The 18,432-nt window shown below is 46.0% G+C and overlaps 1 long non-coding RNA gene across 1 annotated transcript; it reads left to right on the forward strand.

The window, feature by feature from the left end:
* Window positions 1-7: 7 nt before the first annotated feature.
* Window positions 8-17,313, forward strand: LOC134935151 (uncharacterized). Its single transcript, XR_010179941.1, has 3 exons — window positions 8-93; window positions 17,052-17,117; window positions 17,196-17,313. It is a non-coding gene; the product is annotated as an uncharacterized LOC134935151 (long non-coding RNA).
* Window positions 17,314-18,432: the final 1,119 nt, after the last annotated feature.

Raw genomic sequence — 18,432 nt, forward strand, 5'->3', positions numbered from 1 at the left:
GCTCCCCTATTGGAAATTTGAACTGACCTGCAGCCCCACCTCTGGAGCTGGTAATTACTGATGGAGTGTTAAGGAGCACCTTAAAAAACTGATGTAAGTGGGGAAGAGGTTAAATAGCACACAAAAGGAGGGATGCAAGGAGCCCAATTAAGAACACATGCATACAAGCATACCAATACAGAACGGGGGCACACATATAGACATAGATGGACACATATAAGCATATGTTTGAGACACGCCTACTGTGTAGCGTGACGTGAATAAGGTGAACTACTGTGTGTCATAATGTAAATAAGGGACACTACTATGTGCTGTAGTGTTAAAATCAGGGACACTACGTACGGTGTAATGTTGGAGTTATTTAATTCGGGGTTACTATTACGTGGTCACACCCCTCTCTTAAGAGACCACACTCCTTTTTAAAGGCGCGCATTATTTCTTTATTCAGTATGGACAGGAGGGTGCAAATTTATAGTTTGCAGGGAGACGTCAAACACTCTATCATCGCGCCTGGCTAGCGCCATCAGGAACATAGGCACAAGCGCAAACATGCCCTTGTCACAAGTACACACTAAAAGGTGTTAAAATATTAAGATTCTTGTTTGGTCAAAATTACATTTTTGTGCAAGTTTAGCCCATTTTTGCAACTCAGAGATTTACTAAAGCCAAACATTGGTCTAAAAATACAATCTGAGCAGAAATAGATGTTGCAGGTGGTGAGAGGTAGTAAAGAACAGAACACCAGTCACTTTACATAAATTATTGAAGTATATTATTTGTGAGCTTATATATATAGGCCCTCATTCCGAGTTGTTCGCTCGCAAGCTGCTTTTAGCAGCATTGCACACGCTAAGCCGCCGCCTACTGGGAGTGAATCAGCATAGTAAAATTGCGAACGAAAGATTAGCAGAATTGCGAATAGACACTTCTTAGCAGTTTCTGAGTAGCTCCACACTTACTCGGCAACTGCGATCAGTTCAGTCAGTTTCGTTCCTGGTTTGACGTCACAAACACACCCAGCGTTCGCCCAGACACTCCTCCGTTTCTCCAGCCACTCCCGCGTTTTTCCCAGAAACGGTAGCATTTTTTCACAAACACCCATAAAACGGCCAGTTTCCGCCCAGAAACACCCACTTCCTGTCAATCACAGTACGATCACCAGAACGAAGAAAAAACCTTGTAATGCCATGAGTAAAATACCTAACTGCATAGCAAATTTACTTGGCGCAGTCGCACTGCGGGCATTGTGCATGCGCATTAGCGACTAATCGCTCCGTTGCGAGAAAAAAATAATGAGCGAACAACTCGGAATGACCCCCATAGATAGCAGATTAGATTGAAATACAGAGTCTCTCAGCTACCTCCAAAACTGTGTGACAATGTACATTGACAAGACTGATATGGACAATCCAATGTACTGTTGGTGGACTCTAAGTGACTTTAGAGCAATGACTCTAGAACGACTTTAGTAGAATGTCGCTCACACTATCACCCTTTCTAGTAAATCTGAGAAGGATGATTTGCTAAAGATACTGAAATGGGCAGTAATCTAAGACTAAACCTGCTTGTATGGATAGTCATACATTTATCTGAAGCTACCCCCTACTTACTGTTACTGTTCAAGAAAAGTAATCAATACCAGTACAATAAATTAAAAGTATTACTATGCAAATATAGGGCCTAATTCAGACCTGATCGCTGGGCAGCGATTTTTGCAGTCCTGCGATCAGATAGTCGCCGCCTACAGGGGGAGTGTATTTTAGCTGTGCAAGTGTGCGAACGCATGTGTAGCAGAGCTGCACAAACAGATCTTGTGCAGTCTCTGCGCAGACCAGGACTTACTCTGCCGCTGTGATCACTTCAGCCTGTCCGGGACCGGAATTGACGTCAGACACCCTCCCTTCCAATGCTTGGACACGCCTGCGTTTTTCCAGACAATCCCTAGAAACGGTCAGTTGCCACCCACAAACGCCTTCTTCCTGTCAATCTCCTTGTGATCACCCGTGCAATCGCTTTTTTCGCACCATCCCTTCACTATGCATCGATCCCCATTGCTGCGGTCCGTCACGCCTGCGTATTGCGGTGCATACACATGCGCAGTTCACACCTGATCGCAGGCTGTGAGAAACGCAGCCTAGAGATCAGGTCTGAATTACCCCCCTAGCTCACAACAGAAAGAACCTAGAAATATAATAGCATGAATTGGTTGCATATGTACAATTACAAAAACATGTTAGGTTAGTCCTTTCTTTGTCTCCTGGTTATGATGCACTATAACACTGGCCATTCTTTGGTGACATTTAAACAATTATGCAGGTAGTAAATTAATATACAGTATAGAGGCAAGTGCACACTTTCATAGGACATGCAGCACTGGGCTATGACCCTCCACGTAAGGCAGTAATGCCCAGCTCCAGAGGCATCCAGAGTGCACATGCCATGCCAATACATAGACTGCACTATCTTCAAATTCCTTATATTACGTATATATTGCAAACATTTCAAATATTTCCCCTTAGCAGCTATGAATGAAATATTATTTTCTGTACACATTTCCTGTTGAGAAATTTCCTAATAATTAATGGAAAATGCCAGGGATGTATTGTATTATCTTTAATATTGCCTTAATTATCCAGCAGACTAAATCATTTCTAACATAGAAAAATAAGGCATGCAGTGCAAGATATAAGGGCCACAAGAAAGGTCTCTGCAGATGATCTTATTGATACAATCTCAGAAAACATTAACAATATGTTACATCTTCAAAACACTCTAAACACTTTCCATCCTATTAATGTCACTATCCAAATATTAAATAGCAAGTCCACCATGTTAAGTGGACTATTTGTCATTAAATATTTGTGGGATATTCCCCGAAAGCAAATGTTTTCAGGGGGTACCTGCAAATATAAAGTATCCCCAGATGTTTTATGTTCTGTATTCTATCTCCATTATATGCTTTGGTCTCCCCATTTCTGACTGTATATGCATCCCCTATAGGCTTCTGTGGGAAGCGGTTGATAGATAGACACTTAAAATACAGTATAGGCATTAGGTCGACACCATATGGTTGACATTCAAAAGTACGACAGGTTCAAAAGTCTGCGAGTCACAAGGTCGACATGCTTTTACAACTTTTTTTTTCATTTACTATCCATGTCACAAACTATTACCTTTAGTAATCTTGTGGCAAGCGAAGCAAGCCACGAGCCCAAAGTGTGGCGAGTGCAGCGAACGGAGACGAATTTTAACAATTTGAGGGAAAAAATTATTTAAAAACACCAAATAATAGGATTTGAATTACCTACCGGTAAATCCTTTTCTCGTAGTCCGTAGAGGATGCTGGGGTCCACATTAGTACCATGGGGTATAGACGGGTCCACTAGGAGCCATTGGCACTTTAAGATTTTGAGAGTGTGGGCTGGCTCCTCCCCCTATGCCCATCCTACCAGACTCAGTCTAGAAACTGTGCCCGAGGAGACGGACAACTTCGAGAGAAAGATTTTACACAGATAATGGCGAGATTCGCAAAAGCTCACACACAAGGCAAACCAAGCTAACTAGCTTGATACATCAGCAACGGCTGAACAAGATTACTTACAAAGTAACAAAACAGTATGTAACTAAGAACCAAGCAGTACTGAGCTAAGTAACCACAGCAAGATAACGAAGTGCTGTGCGGGCGCCCAGCATCCTCTACGGACTACGAGAAAAGGATTTACCGGTAGGTAATTAAAATCCTATTTTCTCTTATGTCCTAGGTCAGAGGTTCTCAAACTCGGTCCTCGGGGGCCCACACAGTGCATGTTTTGCAGGTCTCCTCACAGAATCGCAAGTGAAATAATTAGCTCCACCTGTGGACCTTTTAAAATGTGTCAGTGAGTAATTAATACACCTGTGCACCTGCTGGGTTACCTGCAAAACATGCACTGTGTGGGCTCCCGAGGACCGAGTTTGAGAACCTCTGTCCTAGATGAAGCTGGTGTCCACATTAGTACCATGGGGATGTAGGGGATGTACCACAGCTCCCAAAATGGGAGGGAGAGCGCAGAGGCTCCTGCAGAACTGATTGACCAAACTTTAGGTCCCCAGAGGCCAAAGTATCAAACTTGTAGAACTTAGAAAACGTGTTCGACCCCGACCAAGTAGCTGCTCGGCAAAGCTGTAAATCCGAGACCCCCCGGGCAGCCGCCCAGGAAGAACCCACCTTACGAGTAGAGTGGGCCTTAACAGACATAGGACACAGCAATCCTGCCGTAGAATACGCATGCTGGACAGTGAACCTGATCCAGCGAGATATTGTCTACTTAGAAGCAGGACACCCAATTTTCTTGGGATTATACAGGACAAACAGAGAGTCCGATTTTCTGTGACGAGCAGTCCTCTTCACATAGATTTTCAGAGCCCTTACAACATCCAAGGACTTTGATGAGATTGAGGAGTCAGTAGCCACTGGCATCACAATATGTTGGTTGATAGGAAAAGCCGACACAACCTTTGGAAGAAACTACTGACATGTCCGGAGCTCAGCTCTATCTTCATGGAAGATCAAGTAGGGGCTCTTACAAGATAAAGCCCCCAACTCTGACACACGTCTAGTAGAAGCTAAGGCCAACAAAGTGACAGCCTTCCACGAGAGAAACTTGACCTCAACCTCTGGCAGAGGTTCAAACCAATCCTATTGGAGAAACTGCAACACCACGTTAAGATCCCAGGGTGCCATAGGCGGTACAAAGGGAGGCTGGATGTGCAGAACCCCTTTCATAGAAGTCTGAACCTCAGGAATGGAAGCCAACTGTTTCTGGAAGAAAATTAATAGGGCCGAAATCTGGACCTTTACAGATCCCTACCTCAGGCCCATATCCACACCTGCTTTCAGGAAGAGGAGAAACGGTCCCAGTTGAAACTCCACCGTAGGAAACTTCTTGGACTCACACCAGGATACATATTTTTTCCAAATACGTTGGTAATGTTTAGACATTACTCCTTTCCTAGCCTGTGTCAGGGTAGGAATAACCATGGGGGTCATTCCGAGTTGTTCGCTCGCAAGCTGCATTTAGCAGCTTTGCACACGCTAAGCCGCCGCCTACTGGGAGTGAATCCTAGCATATCAAAATTGCGAACGAAAGATTAGCAGAATTGCGAATAGACACTTCTTAGCAGTTTCTGAGTAGCTCCAGACTTACTCGGCATCTGCGATCAGTTCAGTGCTTGTCGTTCCTGGTTTGACGTCACAAACACACCCAGCGTTCGCCCAGACACTCCTCCGTTTCTCCAGCCACTCCCGCGTTTTTCCCAGAAACTGTAGCGTTTTTTCACACACTCCCATAAAACGGCCTGTTTCCGCCCAGAAACACCCACTTCCTGTCAATCACACTCCGATCACCAGAACGAAGAAAAAAACCTTGTAATGCCGTGAGTAAAATTCCTAAGGATTGCCAGAACCCATGTTTTCCTTATGAGTTTAAGAACTCTTGGAATGAGTGGAAGTGGAGAAAGCACGTACACCGACTGGAACACCCACGGAGTCACTAGGGCATCCACCGCCACGGCTTGCGGTCCCTCGATCTGGAACAATACTGCTGAAGCTTCTTGTTGAGACAAGAGGCCATCATGTCTATTTGAGGTACACCCCAAAGATCTGTTACCTCCGTGAACACCTCCAGATGGAGTCCCCACTCTCCTGGATGGAGATCATGTCTGCTGAGGAAGTCTGCTTCCCAGTTGTCTACTCCCGGAAAGAAGATGGCTGACAGCGCCAGCACATGTTTTTCTGTCCAGAGGAGTATTCTTGTCACCTCTGACATTGCCGCTCTGCTCTTCGTTCCGCCCTGTCGGTTTATGTAAGCCACTGTTGTTACGTTGTCCGACTGTACTTGAATGGCCCGGTTTCTTAGAAGAGGGGCCACCTGAAGAAGACCATTGTAAACGGCTCTTAGTTCCAGAATGTTGGCGGGGCAGACCGGCTTCCAGGCTTGACCACCATCCTTGGAAGGTCACTCCTTGAGTGACTGATCCCCAGCCCCGGAGGCTCGCATACGTTGTTAGCAGGACCCAGTCCTGAATCCCGAACCTGCGGCCTTCCAGGAGGTGAAGCATTTGGAGCCCCCAGAGAAGAGAAATCCTTGCCCTTGGCGACAGACAAATTCTCTGGTGCATGTGTAGATGAGATCCCGACCACTTGTCCAGGAGATCCAGTTGGAAGGGCCGAGCATGAAACCTCCCATACTGCAGAGCCTCGTAAGAGGCCACCATCTTCCCCAGAAGGTGAATGCACTGATGAACTGACATCCGGGCTGGCTTCAGGACATCCTGTACCATTGTTTGTATCACCAACGCTTTCTCCTCCAGAAGAAACACCCTCGGCACTTCCGTGTTGAGGATCAATCTCAGAAACCTCTTGGTTGGTTCCAAATGTGATTTTGGAAGATTCATGATCCAACTGTGTTCCCTGAGTAGATGGGTAGTGAGAACAATGGACCATAACAGCTTCTCCTTGGATGATGCCTTTATCAGCAGATCGTCCAGATATGGAATTATGTTCACCCCCTGACTGCAGAGGCGAACCACCAGCTCCGTCATCACCTTAGTGAAGACCCTCAGTGCTGTGGAGAGGCCGAATGGCAGTGCCTGAAACTGATGGTGACAGTCTAACAGTGTGAATTGGAGAAAAGCTTGATGTGGTGGCCAAATCGGAATGTGGAGGTACGCATCCTTTATATCCAGGGATACCAGGAATTCCCCCTCTTCCAGATCTGATATCACCGCCCTCAGGGACTCCATTTTGAACTTGAACTCCCTCAGAAAGGGGTTTAGCGATTTCAGGTTCAGAATGGGCCTGACCGGACCATCCGGTTTCGGAACAACGAAAAGCTTCAAATAGTAACCTTTGTTTTGCAAATGGGGTGGAACAGGTACAATGACCTGTGACTCCACCAACTTCTGGATGGCTTCCTGTAGGATAGCCCTGTCCGCCAGCAAAGCTGGCAAGCCTGATTTGAAGAATCGGTGAGGAGGGAGATTTTGAAACTCCAGCCTGTACCCCTGGGACACAATATCTTGCACCCAGGGATCCAGGCCGGATGACACCCAGATGTGACTGAAATACCTGAGTCTCGCCCCCACCAGCCTCACCTCCAGACGGTCCACCGTCATGCTGAGGACTTTGGCCTGAAGCAGGCTTCTGTTCCTCGGAACCTGCAGCAGCAGGTTTCTTGGATTTTGGCCGACCTCCTCTAAAGAAGGTGTTGGACGGTTTGGCCTTTCTTGTTTTAGCAGCCCGAAAGGACTGTGATGCAGCTGAAGAAAAGGGTTTCTTCGTAGCAGGTGCAGCTGAGGGAAGAAAAGGTGACTTACCCGCTGTAGTAGTGGAATCCACACATCCAACGCTTCCCCAAAGAGAGTCTGACCTGTATAGGGTAGGGTCTCCACACCTTTCCTGTATTCCGCATCGGCAGACCACTGGCGCAGCCAAATACCTCTATGAGCTGAGACAGACACGGAAGATATCCCTGCAGCCATGGAACCCAGGTCTTTCACGGATTTCACAATAAATCCTGCAGAATCCTGAATGTTACGTAAAAACAATTCAACGTCAGTTTTATCCATTGTATCCAAATCTTCAAGTATCTTGCCTGACCACTTTACTGTAGTTTTGGAAATCCATGCACCGGCAATAGTAGGACGGAGTATCGCCCCTGAAGCCGTGTATATGGATTTGAGCGTAGTGTCAACTATGCGATCAGCCGGCTCTTTTAACACGGTAGATCCTGGGACAGGCAAAACCACCTTCTTTGAGAGACTGGATACAGACGCATCAACAATGGGTGGGTTTTCCCATTTTTTCCTATCCTCATCAGGGAAAGGGAAAGCAACCAGAACCTTTCTAGGGATCTGACATTTTTTCTCTGGGTTTTCCCAGGCTTTCTCAAATATAGCATTTAATTCCTTAGATGTAGGGAAGGTTAGCGAGGCTTTCTTATTGTCAGTGAAGTAAGCCTCCTCAACCTGCCCAGGTGTTCTATCAACAATATTCAACACATCTCTAATGGCCTCATCAAGTGCACCCCCCTTTGCAAGAGATGCCGCCCTCCCCCTCAGCACATCCCCATCACCATCTGCTGTGTCAGAATCGGTATCCGTGTCATCTTGCATAATCTGAGCACAAGCAAATTTGTGGGAACATACAGTAGGGGGCCCTGAGGTAACAGAACTGGACCAAACTGCCATAGAGTTCTGTAAAACCTGAGTTGCAGATTCATTTTGTGCAACCCTTCTAGAAATCTGAGAAATCATAGTTTTAATTGAGGCTAACCACTCAGGCTCCCTTGCTGGGACCTGCACTAACACAGTGCAATCCTGATTACATGGTATGGGATCTTCCTGAGAGGACATATCCTCTGCAGCATATGGCACAGAGTCCCTGGACATAGCTTAATGGAGACCACAGACACTCCACACACACACAGGGAAGGGCAGACAGAGTTTTCCCCCTACGAATGGCAAGAGAGACACAGAGATTGGAGCCAACCCACACTGAGCGCTAATATATAGGGAGACTCCTAACCAGCGCTGACTGTGCACCTTAATAGGTTACACAGTCTGTATACAGCCTCCCCCTCCTTCTACACTCCCCTGGTATTGTAATAGATAGCTGGAGTTGGTTTGGAGGGACAGCTCACACTGACAGCGCTTCTGCAGGCAGGAAAATGGAGCTGAACGCTGCTGGGTCCGCTTTGAGGAGAAGCTCCGCCCCCTTACATGGCGCTATCTTCCCGCTCTTCTGAAGATTATACTGGCCTGAGGAATTGCGCTGGCAGCGACCCAGGGACCCTGGCAGGCTTGGATGTCAGTGTAGGGTGTAGGCACTGGCTCAGGGCTCCCCTCACAGCGCCGCACTATGTACCGCTGAGCCCCGGAGCGCAGTTAGTACTGCACTCCATACCCTGTTGCCGCCATCTTCACACTGGCTACCCACTTGCTAGGGGGGCCGGTGACTAACTCGCCACCGATCTTCTGGCTCTGTAAGGGGGTGGCGGCATGCTGCTGGGGTGAGCGATCCCCTGTGGTGGGGAACATTCGATCCCCTCAGAAGCTCAGTGTTCTGTCAGCGGAGATAGTGGCTCAGACCCCTCAGGGCGGACACTACTCCCCTCCTTAATCCCACGAAGCAGGGAGGCTGTTGCCAGCAGCCTCCCTGTGCCTAACTCTAATTAAAATAATAAAACTAAAAGAACTCCTATGGAGCTCCCCTAGCTGTGACCGGCTCCTCCGGGCACATTTTCTAAACTGAGTCTGGTAGGAGGGGCATAGGGGGAGGAGCCAGCCCACACTCTCAAACTCTTAAAGTGCCTATGGCTCCTAGTGGACCCGTCTATACCCCGTGGTACTAATGGACCCCAGCATCCTCTAGGATGTTAGAGAAAACTTTTTTTATGCTGACCTTTTGACCCCTGTTGACCTTTTGATTGTCGTACTATTGACCCAGTCAGACTTTTGATTGTCTGGCCTTTGACCCTGTCAGACGTTTGATTGTCTGGCCTTTAACCCTTTCAGACTTTTGATACTGTCGGATTTTGACTGTCGACCCTATGGTGTCGACGTAATGACTGTCTATCTTTTAAATGTCTAACTTGTATAGTTGTATACCACACCTGGCTTCTATGTGGGCTGCAGTGCTGCCGGTTTTATCAAGCTCCAGAATGCAGAGTATTCTTGAGCATGGGCCTGATAAGATAAATGGCATTACCCGCAAAAAAATTACTGGAAGTGTGTTCCATCGGAGGCCTCCCAAGCAATAGAAAATGCAGTAGGCTGTGCATACACAGTATGTCCCAGGTTTACTATACAGAAGTGCTTTTGCAATCATTTCACTCATTTTCACGATGCAGGGATGTCCTCCCCCTCCCCCCCCCACACTCCCAAACCAGCACCCCATGAGATTGTTGGTACATCCCTGCAAAAATGCTAATTTCTTAATGCTGTGAATAGGGACATCTAAACCAATTATCGTGTCTATAGGTGGGTACACACTAGGTGACATGCTCTATGAGCGACATTGCCTAGTGTTTCCCTCCCGGACGGCGGCAGTGCATACACATTGAGCGATATGACGACCATATCACTCAGTGACGTCACGCCATGGCCGGGCCCTGCAGGCAGCTCTTGGACAACAGTCCAAATTGAGCTGCATGAATGGCTGACAATGAGGGTCGCTAACGACTCATGGGGCCGCGCATCGCTCGTCACTGCCGGCATACACACTTGCCGAGAAAGTGAACGACATCGCTCAGGAAGGGTTAAAATGAGCGACGTCATTCATTTTCTCAGCAAGTGTGTGTGCACCTTAAGATATGATATTGGGCCTAAATCAGAGTTGATCGCAGCAGCAAATTTATTAGCAGTTGGGCAAAACCATGGCCCTCATTCCGAGTTGTTCGCTCGCAAGGCGAATGTAGCAGAGTTACACACGCTAAGCCGCCGCCTACTGGGAGTGAATCTTAGCTTCTTAAAATTGCGACCGACGTACGCGCAATATTGCGATTACAAACGAGTTAGCAGTTTCAGAGTAGCTCCAGACTTACTCTGCCTGTGCGATCATTTCAGTGCTTGTCGTTCCTGGTTGACGTCACAAACACACCCAGCGTTCGCCCAGGCACTCCCACCGTTTCCCCGGCCACTCCTGCGTTTTTTCCGGAAACGGTAGCGTTTTCAGCCACACGCCCCTGAAACGCCGTGTATCCGCCCAGTAACACCCATTTCCTGTCAATCACATTACGATCGCCGGAGCGAAGAAAAAGCCGTGAGTAAAAATACTTTCTTCATAGTAAAGTTACTTGGCGCAGTCGCAGTGCGAACATTGCGCATGCGTACTAAGCGGATTTTCACTGCGATGCGATGAAAAATACCGAGCGAACAACTCGGAATGAGGGCCCATGTGCACTGCAGGGAGGGGGGGCAGATGTAACATGTGCAGAGAGAGTTAGATTTGAGTGGGGTGTGTTCAAACTGAAATCTAAATTGCAGTGTAAAAATAAAGCAACCAGTATTCACCCTGCAAAATAACCCACCAAAATCTAACTCAGTCTGCAAATGTTATATCAACCACACTTGCAGTGCACATGGGGTGTAATTCCGAGTTGATCGCACGTAGCAACTTTTTGCTGCTCGTGCGATCAACCTGATGCCGCCTATGGGGGAGTGTATTATAGCATAGCAGGGCTGCAAACCCTTGTGCAGCCCTGCTATGCTAAAAAAGTTTCAAGTAAAACAAGATCAGGGCTGCAGTTACTCACCCAGTGTGATGGATCCAGCGAAGAAGGTCCTGGTCCAGATGTCATACATCCACCCTCCGAACGCCTTGACATGCCTGCGTTGGACTCACCACACCTGGAAAACGGTGAGTATACACCCCGGAACGCCTCCCGCCTGTCCGTCTTCTTGCGATCTCTCGCTGGTGGCGGCGTTGCGGCAACGACACACGTGCGCAATGCGTCCACTGCGCATGCGCATTTCCGACCCGTTTGCACCGCAGCAAAGAACTGCTGCATGCGAATGGGTCAAAATGACCCCCATGGTTTTGCCCAACTGCTAAGAAATTTGCTGCTGCGATCAACTCGGAATTACCCCCATAGTAAATATCTATAGCCATTTGTATAACAAAAACTAAAAATAAAAGGCTTCTCATCTTCATTATACTTTAACTAATTGGCTTGTGGTGCCTAGTAGTATGCTTTCTGTACTGCGATTTGTGCTTTTTGTTTCTGGCTCCTTTCCTACATATCACCAGTCAGAGTAGTTTACATTGCTCCGGGATATGACACAGCTGTTCTGTGCTCAGCACTGGATACAATTGAATCTAGAGAGTAGATTTGTGTCATATTCCAGGGCAAACATAATAAACAACTCTGTCTAATGATATGAAGACATACTTATATTATAGAAGGAATCACAAAGTTTATAGCAATGTTCTTAATAAAAGTTTTAGGAAAATGTGTATAAGGCAATACATTAGTCATCTGAAGTAAGACAACCACTTTAAATATTTACTGCACCTCTAGGTTCTTTTTTTTTTTACCCTTTATCTGCTTCATACTGTATGTACCCTAGGTATAAAGGAAGTTGTGGCAGAAACTCATATAAGTGACTTCATTTTGATCTGGTTCCTACTGATCTCTATGTGAATGGTGTGCACTCAGACATACTGTACTAGCAAATGAAAATATACTGCACAGCCTATTTGCCTATGAAAATAGTACAATATTTAAACATCGTTAAATGGCTATATACGCAGTTTCCTAGGCCTCGGAAGCCGCACCTCGATGGCAAGGCTGAAAAAGCTTACAAGTTCATTTCAATAGAAATTGCCCCTGCCCCCCCCCCCCCTCCCCAGTTCCTACGCCCCCTTCTATAGGTGATGATATCAGCACTAGAGAATACACTCAAAAGTAAGTGATCTCGCCTCCAGCGAGGTAAATGGCTGGGGAGGCACTGGCTAGTATCAACCAGATTTACACACACTTGTATGAACCTGAAGGTTCATGTTGGCATTATACAAAGGTGCAGCCAGGCCCGGTGCTACGCACTAAGCAAAGGGATACAGAGCAGGTAGGCGCCAGGCTGGAGAGGCATTCTCCCTGCTCTGCATCCCTGCTGCTGCACCGACCTGTCCCCCTGCTGCTGCCGGCTGATGTACCTGTCACACTGACAGGCAGCGGCACCGGCAGCATGAAGAAGCCTTCTCCCCAGGCTCCCCTCCCTCTGGTGACAGTGTTATCTAAACACTGAAAAGTGGGCAGAGCTACATGGATGGAGTGGGCGGAGATACATGGGACCAACAGACTGCAGTGCCACAGAGGAGGACATGCTGCTCCAGATCCTGCCAGCCAGACTGTGATAAGTGAAGGCGGACTGAGTGAGAAAGTGTGTGTGTGTGTGTGTGTGTGTGTGTGTGTGTGTGTGTGTGTGTGTGTGTGTGTGTGTGTGTGTATTTAATGTATGTATGTGTGCGGGGGGGGGTGCAAAATGTGAATAAACTGCACTTCTGTGGGTGTTATGTGTTAGCTGCGGTACCACTGGGTTCATTATGTGTAAGCGGCGCTACTACTAGGGCATTATGTGTAAGTGGCACTACTACTGGGGACGTTATGTGTAAGCTGCGCTACTATTGGGGGCGTTACGTGTAGGCTGTGCTACGACTGGGTGAGTTACATGTAAGGTGCACTACTACTGGGGGCGTTACATGTAAGGTACGCTACTACTGGGTTCGTTGCGTGTAAGCAGCGCTACTACTGGGGTGTTATGTGTAAGCTGAGCTACTGTTTGGGTCGTTACGTGTAAGCTGCGCTACTACAGGGGCGTTACGTGTAAGTTGCACTACTACTGAGGGTGTTACGTGTAAGCTGTGCTACTACTGAGGGTGCTACGTGTACGCTGCTCTACTACTGGGGCATTATGTGTAAGCTGCGCTACTACTGGGTTCTTAATGTGTAAGCTGCGCTACTAGTTATGTGTAAGCGGTGCTACTACTGGGGCGTTATGTGTAAACTGTGCTACAACTGGAGTGTTATGTGTAAGCAGCGCCACTACTGGGGGCATTTTAAATGGGGGTACTACTGTGTGGCTATGTCCCTTCCTTGTGAGACCACACCCCTTTTTTAAAGTATGAGAGGGCGCAAATTTATAGTTTGCAGGAGGACGCTGAACACCCTAACACCGGCCCTGGGTGCAGCAGTATATACTGCTAAAAATTTGGTAAGTTTTTATCAGTGATCAGTGTTTATACGTATAACCCAACCCATATACTCTTGAAATACTACTAGAACTTTTAATAAAATACTATTACTTTTGTCACTTTTTTGGTGAGCACTGGTTTATTTCTCTTTTTGTGTACACTCCTCTTAGTAACACCTGTGACACTAGTGTTTATGGCAGTGTTAGTGACCAGGTGCAGCGCTGATATTGTAGCCTGCTAATGGCGCTTGCAGATGAAGGCAGAGCAAATCCCTTTAGTACATATCGAGAAGAGATACTGTAGGTACAGGGATTTTCTCTGCCTTTTTCGTCTGGCCCCCTTATCTGTCTGTCCTTAAACTGTATTTATGCTCAAAGCTAGGAAAGCAAAACAATGCTCCATTAACAGCGTGTTTAAACGCATACTGCAGAGTTCATACAGAACTACAGCATAAATAATCATTCCAATGCTAATTTCTGAAATAAGTCTTTATATAATGCACACATTGAAGCAATTTGCAGAGATTATGCTATTTGTGTGTCATTTATGAAGAGACTTTGTAAACTGTGTGTTTTCAAAAATCTCTTAGAAAGCTAATTATAGGTCATAAAAACATGATTTAAATCTTTTCTTTTTATCTGTTGGACGATAATATATTTGTTGGCTACTGTATTTGGAACTTGGATGCAGTTTATTGTTAATAATAAAAAATAAAACAAGATTAAACAAGCTAATCGGGGTGTACCAGGCGATGCGGTAGACTGTAGATTAATGGAGGGGCAGATGACGTAAGCTAGGTACTGTACTGTATACACTGGCCGATATATCGGCCATTCAATTAAACAGCCAATATATCAGGTGTGTAGTGGGAACTATGCACAGACATACTGCATCATGTCAGACCTGCAGCACATTTCTGAAGATATATAGTGGTGCATCGTGCTGCGTGCAGGAGTGGTCAGCTGGCTGCTCGTACACTTGCTGCAGAGGCTGCCAATCACTGACATCACCGCTGGGCGGGCACATGTAAATGCCCACCAAGATGTGATGTCAGACATAACACATCGGGCCGTCGATTGGTAAGTGTATATGCAGGTTAGTGGATCGTCCGTGCTCTAATTTGTGTCCAACATCATTTAATATTAAGGGACTGATTCTGAGGTGGGAGCAAAGCAAAAAAAGCAAGTAACTTTGAACCTGAACAAACCATGGTTCAATGTAAGGAGTGAAAATACATTTATTGTTTCTGTATGGGTAAACACTGGCTGCTAGTGTATGTAGGGCCTGATTCAGTGATTGATGCAGAAGCACAGTAACTGCATCTTTGTATGAAGATATAGGCCCTCATTCCGAGTTGATCACTAGCTGCTTTCGTTCGCAGCGCAGCGATCAGGTAAAAAAATGACAATTCTGCGCATGCGTATGGTGCACGCGCGTCGTACTTTCACAAATGCCGATGCAGTTTTACACAAGGTCTAGCGAAGCTTTTCAGTAGCACTGCTGGCCGCAGAGTGATTGACAGGAAGTGGGTGTTTCTGGGAGGTAACTGATCGTTTTCGGGGAGTGTGTGAAAAAACGCAGGCGTGCCAGTTAAAAACGCAGGAGTGGCTGGGAAAACATAAGCATGGCTGGCCGAACACAGGGTGTGTTCGTGACGTCAAAACAGGAACCAAATAGTCTGAAGTGATCGCAAGCTAGGAGTAGGTCTCGAGCTACTCAGAAACTGCACAATCTTTTTTTAATGCAGCGCTGCGATCCTTTCGTTCGCACTTCTGCTAAGCTAAGATACACTCCCAGAGGGCGGCGGCTTAGCGTTTGCACGGCTGCTAAAGCAGCTAGTGAGCGATCAACTCGGAATGAGGGCCATTGTTCTGAAATATGCTAATGCTGTAGGAGGGGACATGTGTAAATAGATGCATCTTGCATGCTTGTGTGAACCGCTGCTGCTTATAAAGATGCAGCATCCAATCGCTTGCATGGACACCGGCCATCAGATTACTCAGGATGGCTGGGCTGTTCAGGCTTCCAGGGCCAGTAAATCTGCAGAAACTGGCCATGACACTCCCACACAATGGGGACAACCATTCTAATTGGAACCATCAAGTTGTACATAAACCATCAGCTTTGTGTACTACTAAGAATCAGGGTGGTCATTCCGAGTTGTTCGCTCGCTAGCAGTTTTAGCAGCCGTGCAACAGCTAAGCCGCCGCCCACTGGGAGTGTATTTTAGCTTAGCAGAAGTGCGAACGAAAGGATCGCAGAGCGGCTACAAAATTTTTTTGTGCAGTTTCAGAGTAGCTTCAGACCTACTCAGCGCTTGCGATCACTTCAGACTGTTCAGTTCCTGTTTTGACGTCACAAACACACCCTGCGTTCGCCCAGCCACGCCTGCATTTTTGCTGGCACACCTGCGTTTTTCCGAACACTCCCTGAAAACGGTCAGTTGACACCTAACACCCACTTCATGTTAATCACTCTGCGGCCAGCAGTGCGACTGAATAGCTTCGCTAGACCTTGTGTAAAATTACATCGTTCTGTGTAATAGTACGAAGCGCGTGCGCATTGCGCTGCATACGCATGCGCAGAAGTGCCATTTTTTTGCCTCATCGCTGCACAGCGAACGAATGCAGCTAACGATCAACTCGGAATGACCCCCCAGGCCCGGAACCCGCAAATGCTGGACACCTTGATTTCTACACAACAATTCACTGTAGCATTGAATTCGAACACTCCCTTCTCACATCTCAAAGAGCCCGGTGCTAGTTATGCTTGGAGAGGGAGACCACACACATTTGTTTTCCTGATTTTTAACTCGTTCTGCTGTTTTTCACAAAGAAAAGCACTGCACAAATCACAGTGATCTGTTCAGGCTTTTCCAAACACGCTGCTCACAGGCAGGACTATAGAATTCGAGGACAGCACGAATGAACTCTCACACTAATAAACACAACTAAACACGATTGCATACACCATCAGAAAACATGATTCTGTCAAACATGATCCTTAGTAAATTTAAGTAATTTTTCTTGAAAACCTCTACCAGCAATACCCAGCATGTTTAAACTTGGAACAAACAAGAGTCTTAGTAAATGTATCCCTACGTTTCATGGCTAGCTTAATTATATGGGGTGTCTTATATAGATTCATATGGTGCAGAGACTATAATGAGCCATTACATATTTCTTAGGATTTCTTGCATAATTTCACACGGGGCTGTTGTAGAGTTGATTGCAAGCCAATGTTGATAATGAATCTTACATGTTTTCATAAGCAATATGGACTTTAAGGAGTCATTTTTATTGTACATTTAAATTCACAGCACCGCCATCAGCACCTAACACACGTCCCGCAAGCCAACCACGAACTGGTGAGGAGTAAGAGGCTGGTATGTACATGCTCAAACCCATCATCCTACACAGGAATATCAAATAATGTGTATATTAAAACATGTTTATGCTTGTAGGTGCATCCACTGCTCCAACATCCAGACATGTGAGACATGTCATGCATCTCTTTGTTACTAAAGAGCAATTACAGTTTTTTTGCAAAGGGCAACCTTTTCATGCATCGAGAAAAAACAATGGGCCTGTGTATATACAGTTAATAAAGTTATATCTAAAATTTATATGTATGGTTGTTTTATTCCAAATCAACAGGAACGTTCACAATAGAAAAAAAAAGCTTTTAAGTATATTTGTTTATTAACTATGCAAAATGGATTTTATTGATTAATGTTTGATTTTATATTGTGACAATAGAAATATAATGGGTATTTTTTAATTTACTTGAGTCGTATTGGTATTTTTTTAATTTTATAGCCCAGTTTGGTAGGGTACAAAATATCTATTATGCACTATTAAGACATAGATTTATGAATGAACCCCAGAACTATTTCAGAAAGGTTTGCCAATATGAAAAAATAGGATTTTAATACCTACCGGTAAATCCTTTTCTCTTAGTCCGTAGAGGATGCTGGGGACACTTCAAGAACCATGGGGTATAGACGGAATCCGCAGGAGACATGGGCACTTTAAGACTTTCAAAGGGGTGTGAACTGGCTCCTCCCTCTATGCCCCTTCTCCAGACTCCAGTTATAGGAACTGTGCCCAGGGAGATGGACATTTCGAGGAAAAGGATTTATTGTTAACTAAGGTGAGATACATACCAGCTCACACCTCAAGCACGCCGTATAACATGGCATTCAACAACGCAAGTCAACGGCATGAGCAACATCAGCAACAGGCTGACCATAAACGTAACACAACATGTGTGCAACCATAACTAATAGATAATAACTGCAGATACAGTACGCACTGGGACGGGCGCCCAGCATCCTCTACGGACTAAGAGAAAAGGATTTACTAGTAGGTATTAAAATCCTATTTTCTCATACGTCCTAGAGGATGCTGGGGACACTTGAAAATTGATAATGCTGAAATTTGTACTTTAATGGAGCCCAACTTTAGGCCCGCATCCACACCTGCTTGTAGAAAATGGAGAAAACGTTCTAACTGAAATTCTTCTGTAGGAGCCTTCTTGGATTCACACCAAGACACATATTTTCTCCAAATACGGTGGTAATGTTTCGCGGTCACTCCTTTTCTAGCCTGAAGAAGTGTGGGAATGACTTCACTAGGAATACCCTTTCGGGCTAGGATCTGGCGTTCAACCGCCAAGCCGTCAAACGTAGCCGCGGTAAG

This window comes from Pseudophryne corroboree, chromosome 6 (genome assembly GCF_028390025.1).
Source record: "Pseudophryne corroboree isolate aPseCor3 chromosome 6, aPseCor3.hap2, whole genome shotgun sequence".
Classification (NCBI taxonomy): Eukaryota; Metazoa; Chordata; class Amphibia; order Anura; family Myobatrachidae; genus Pseudophryne; species Pseudophryne corroboree.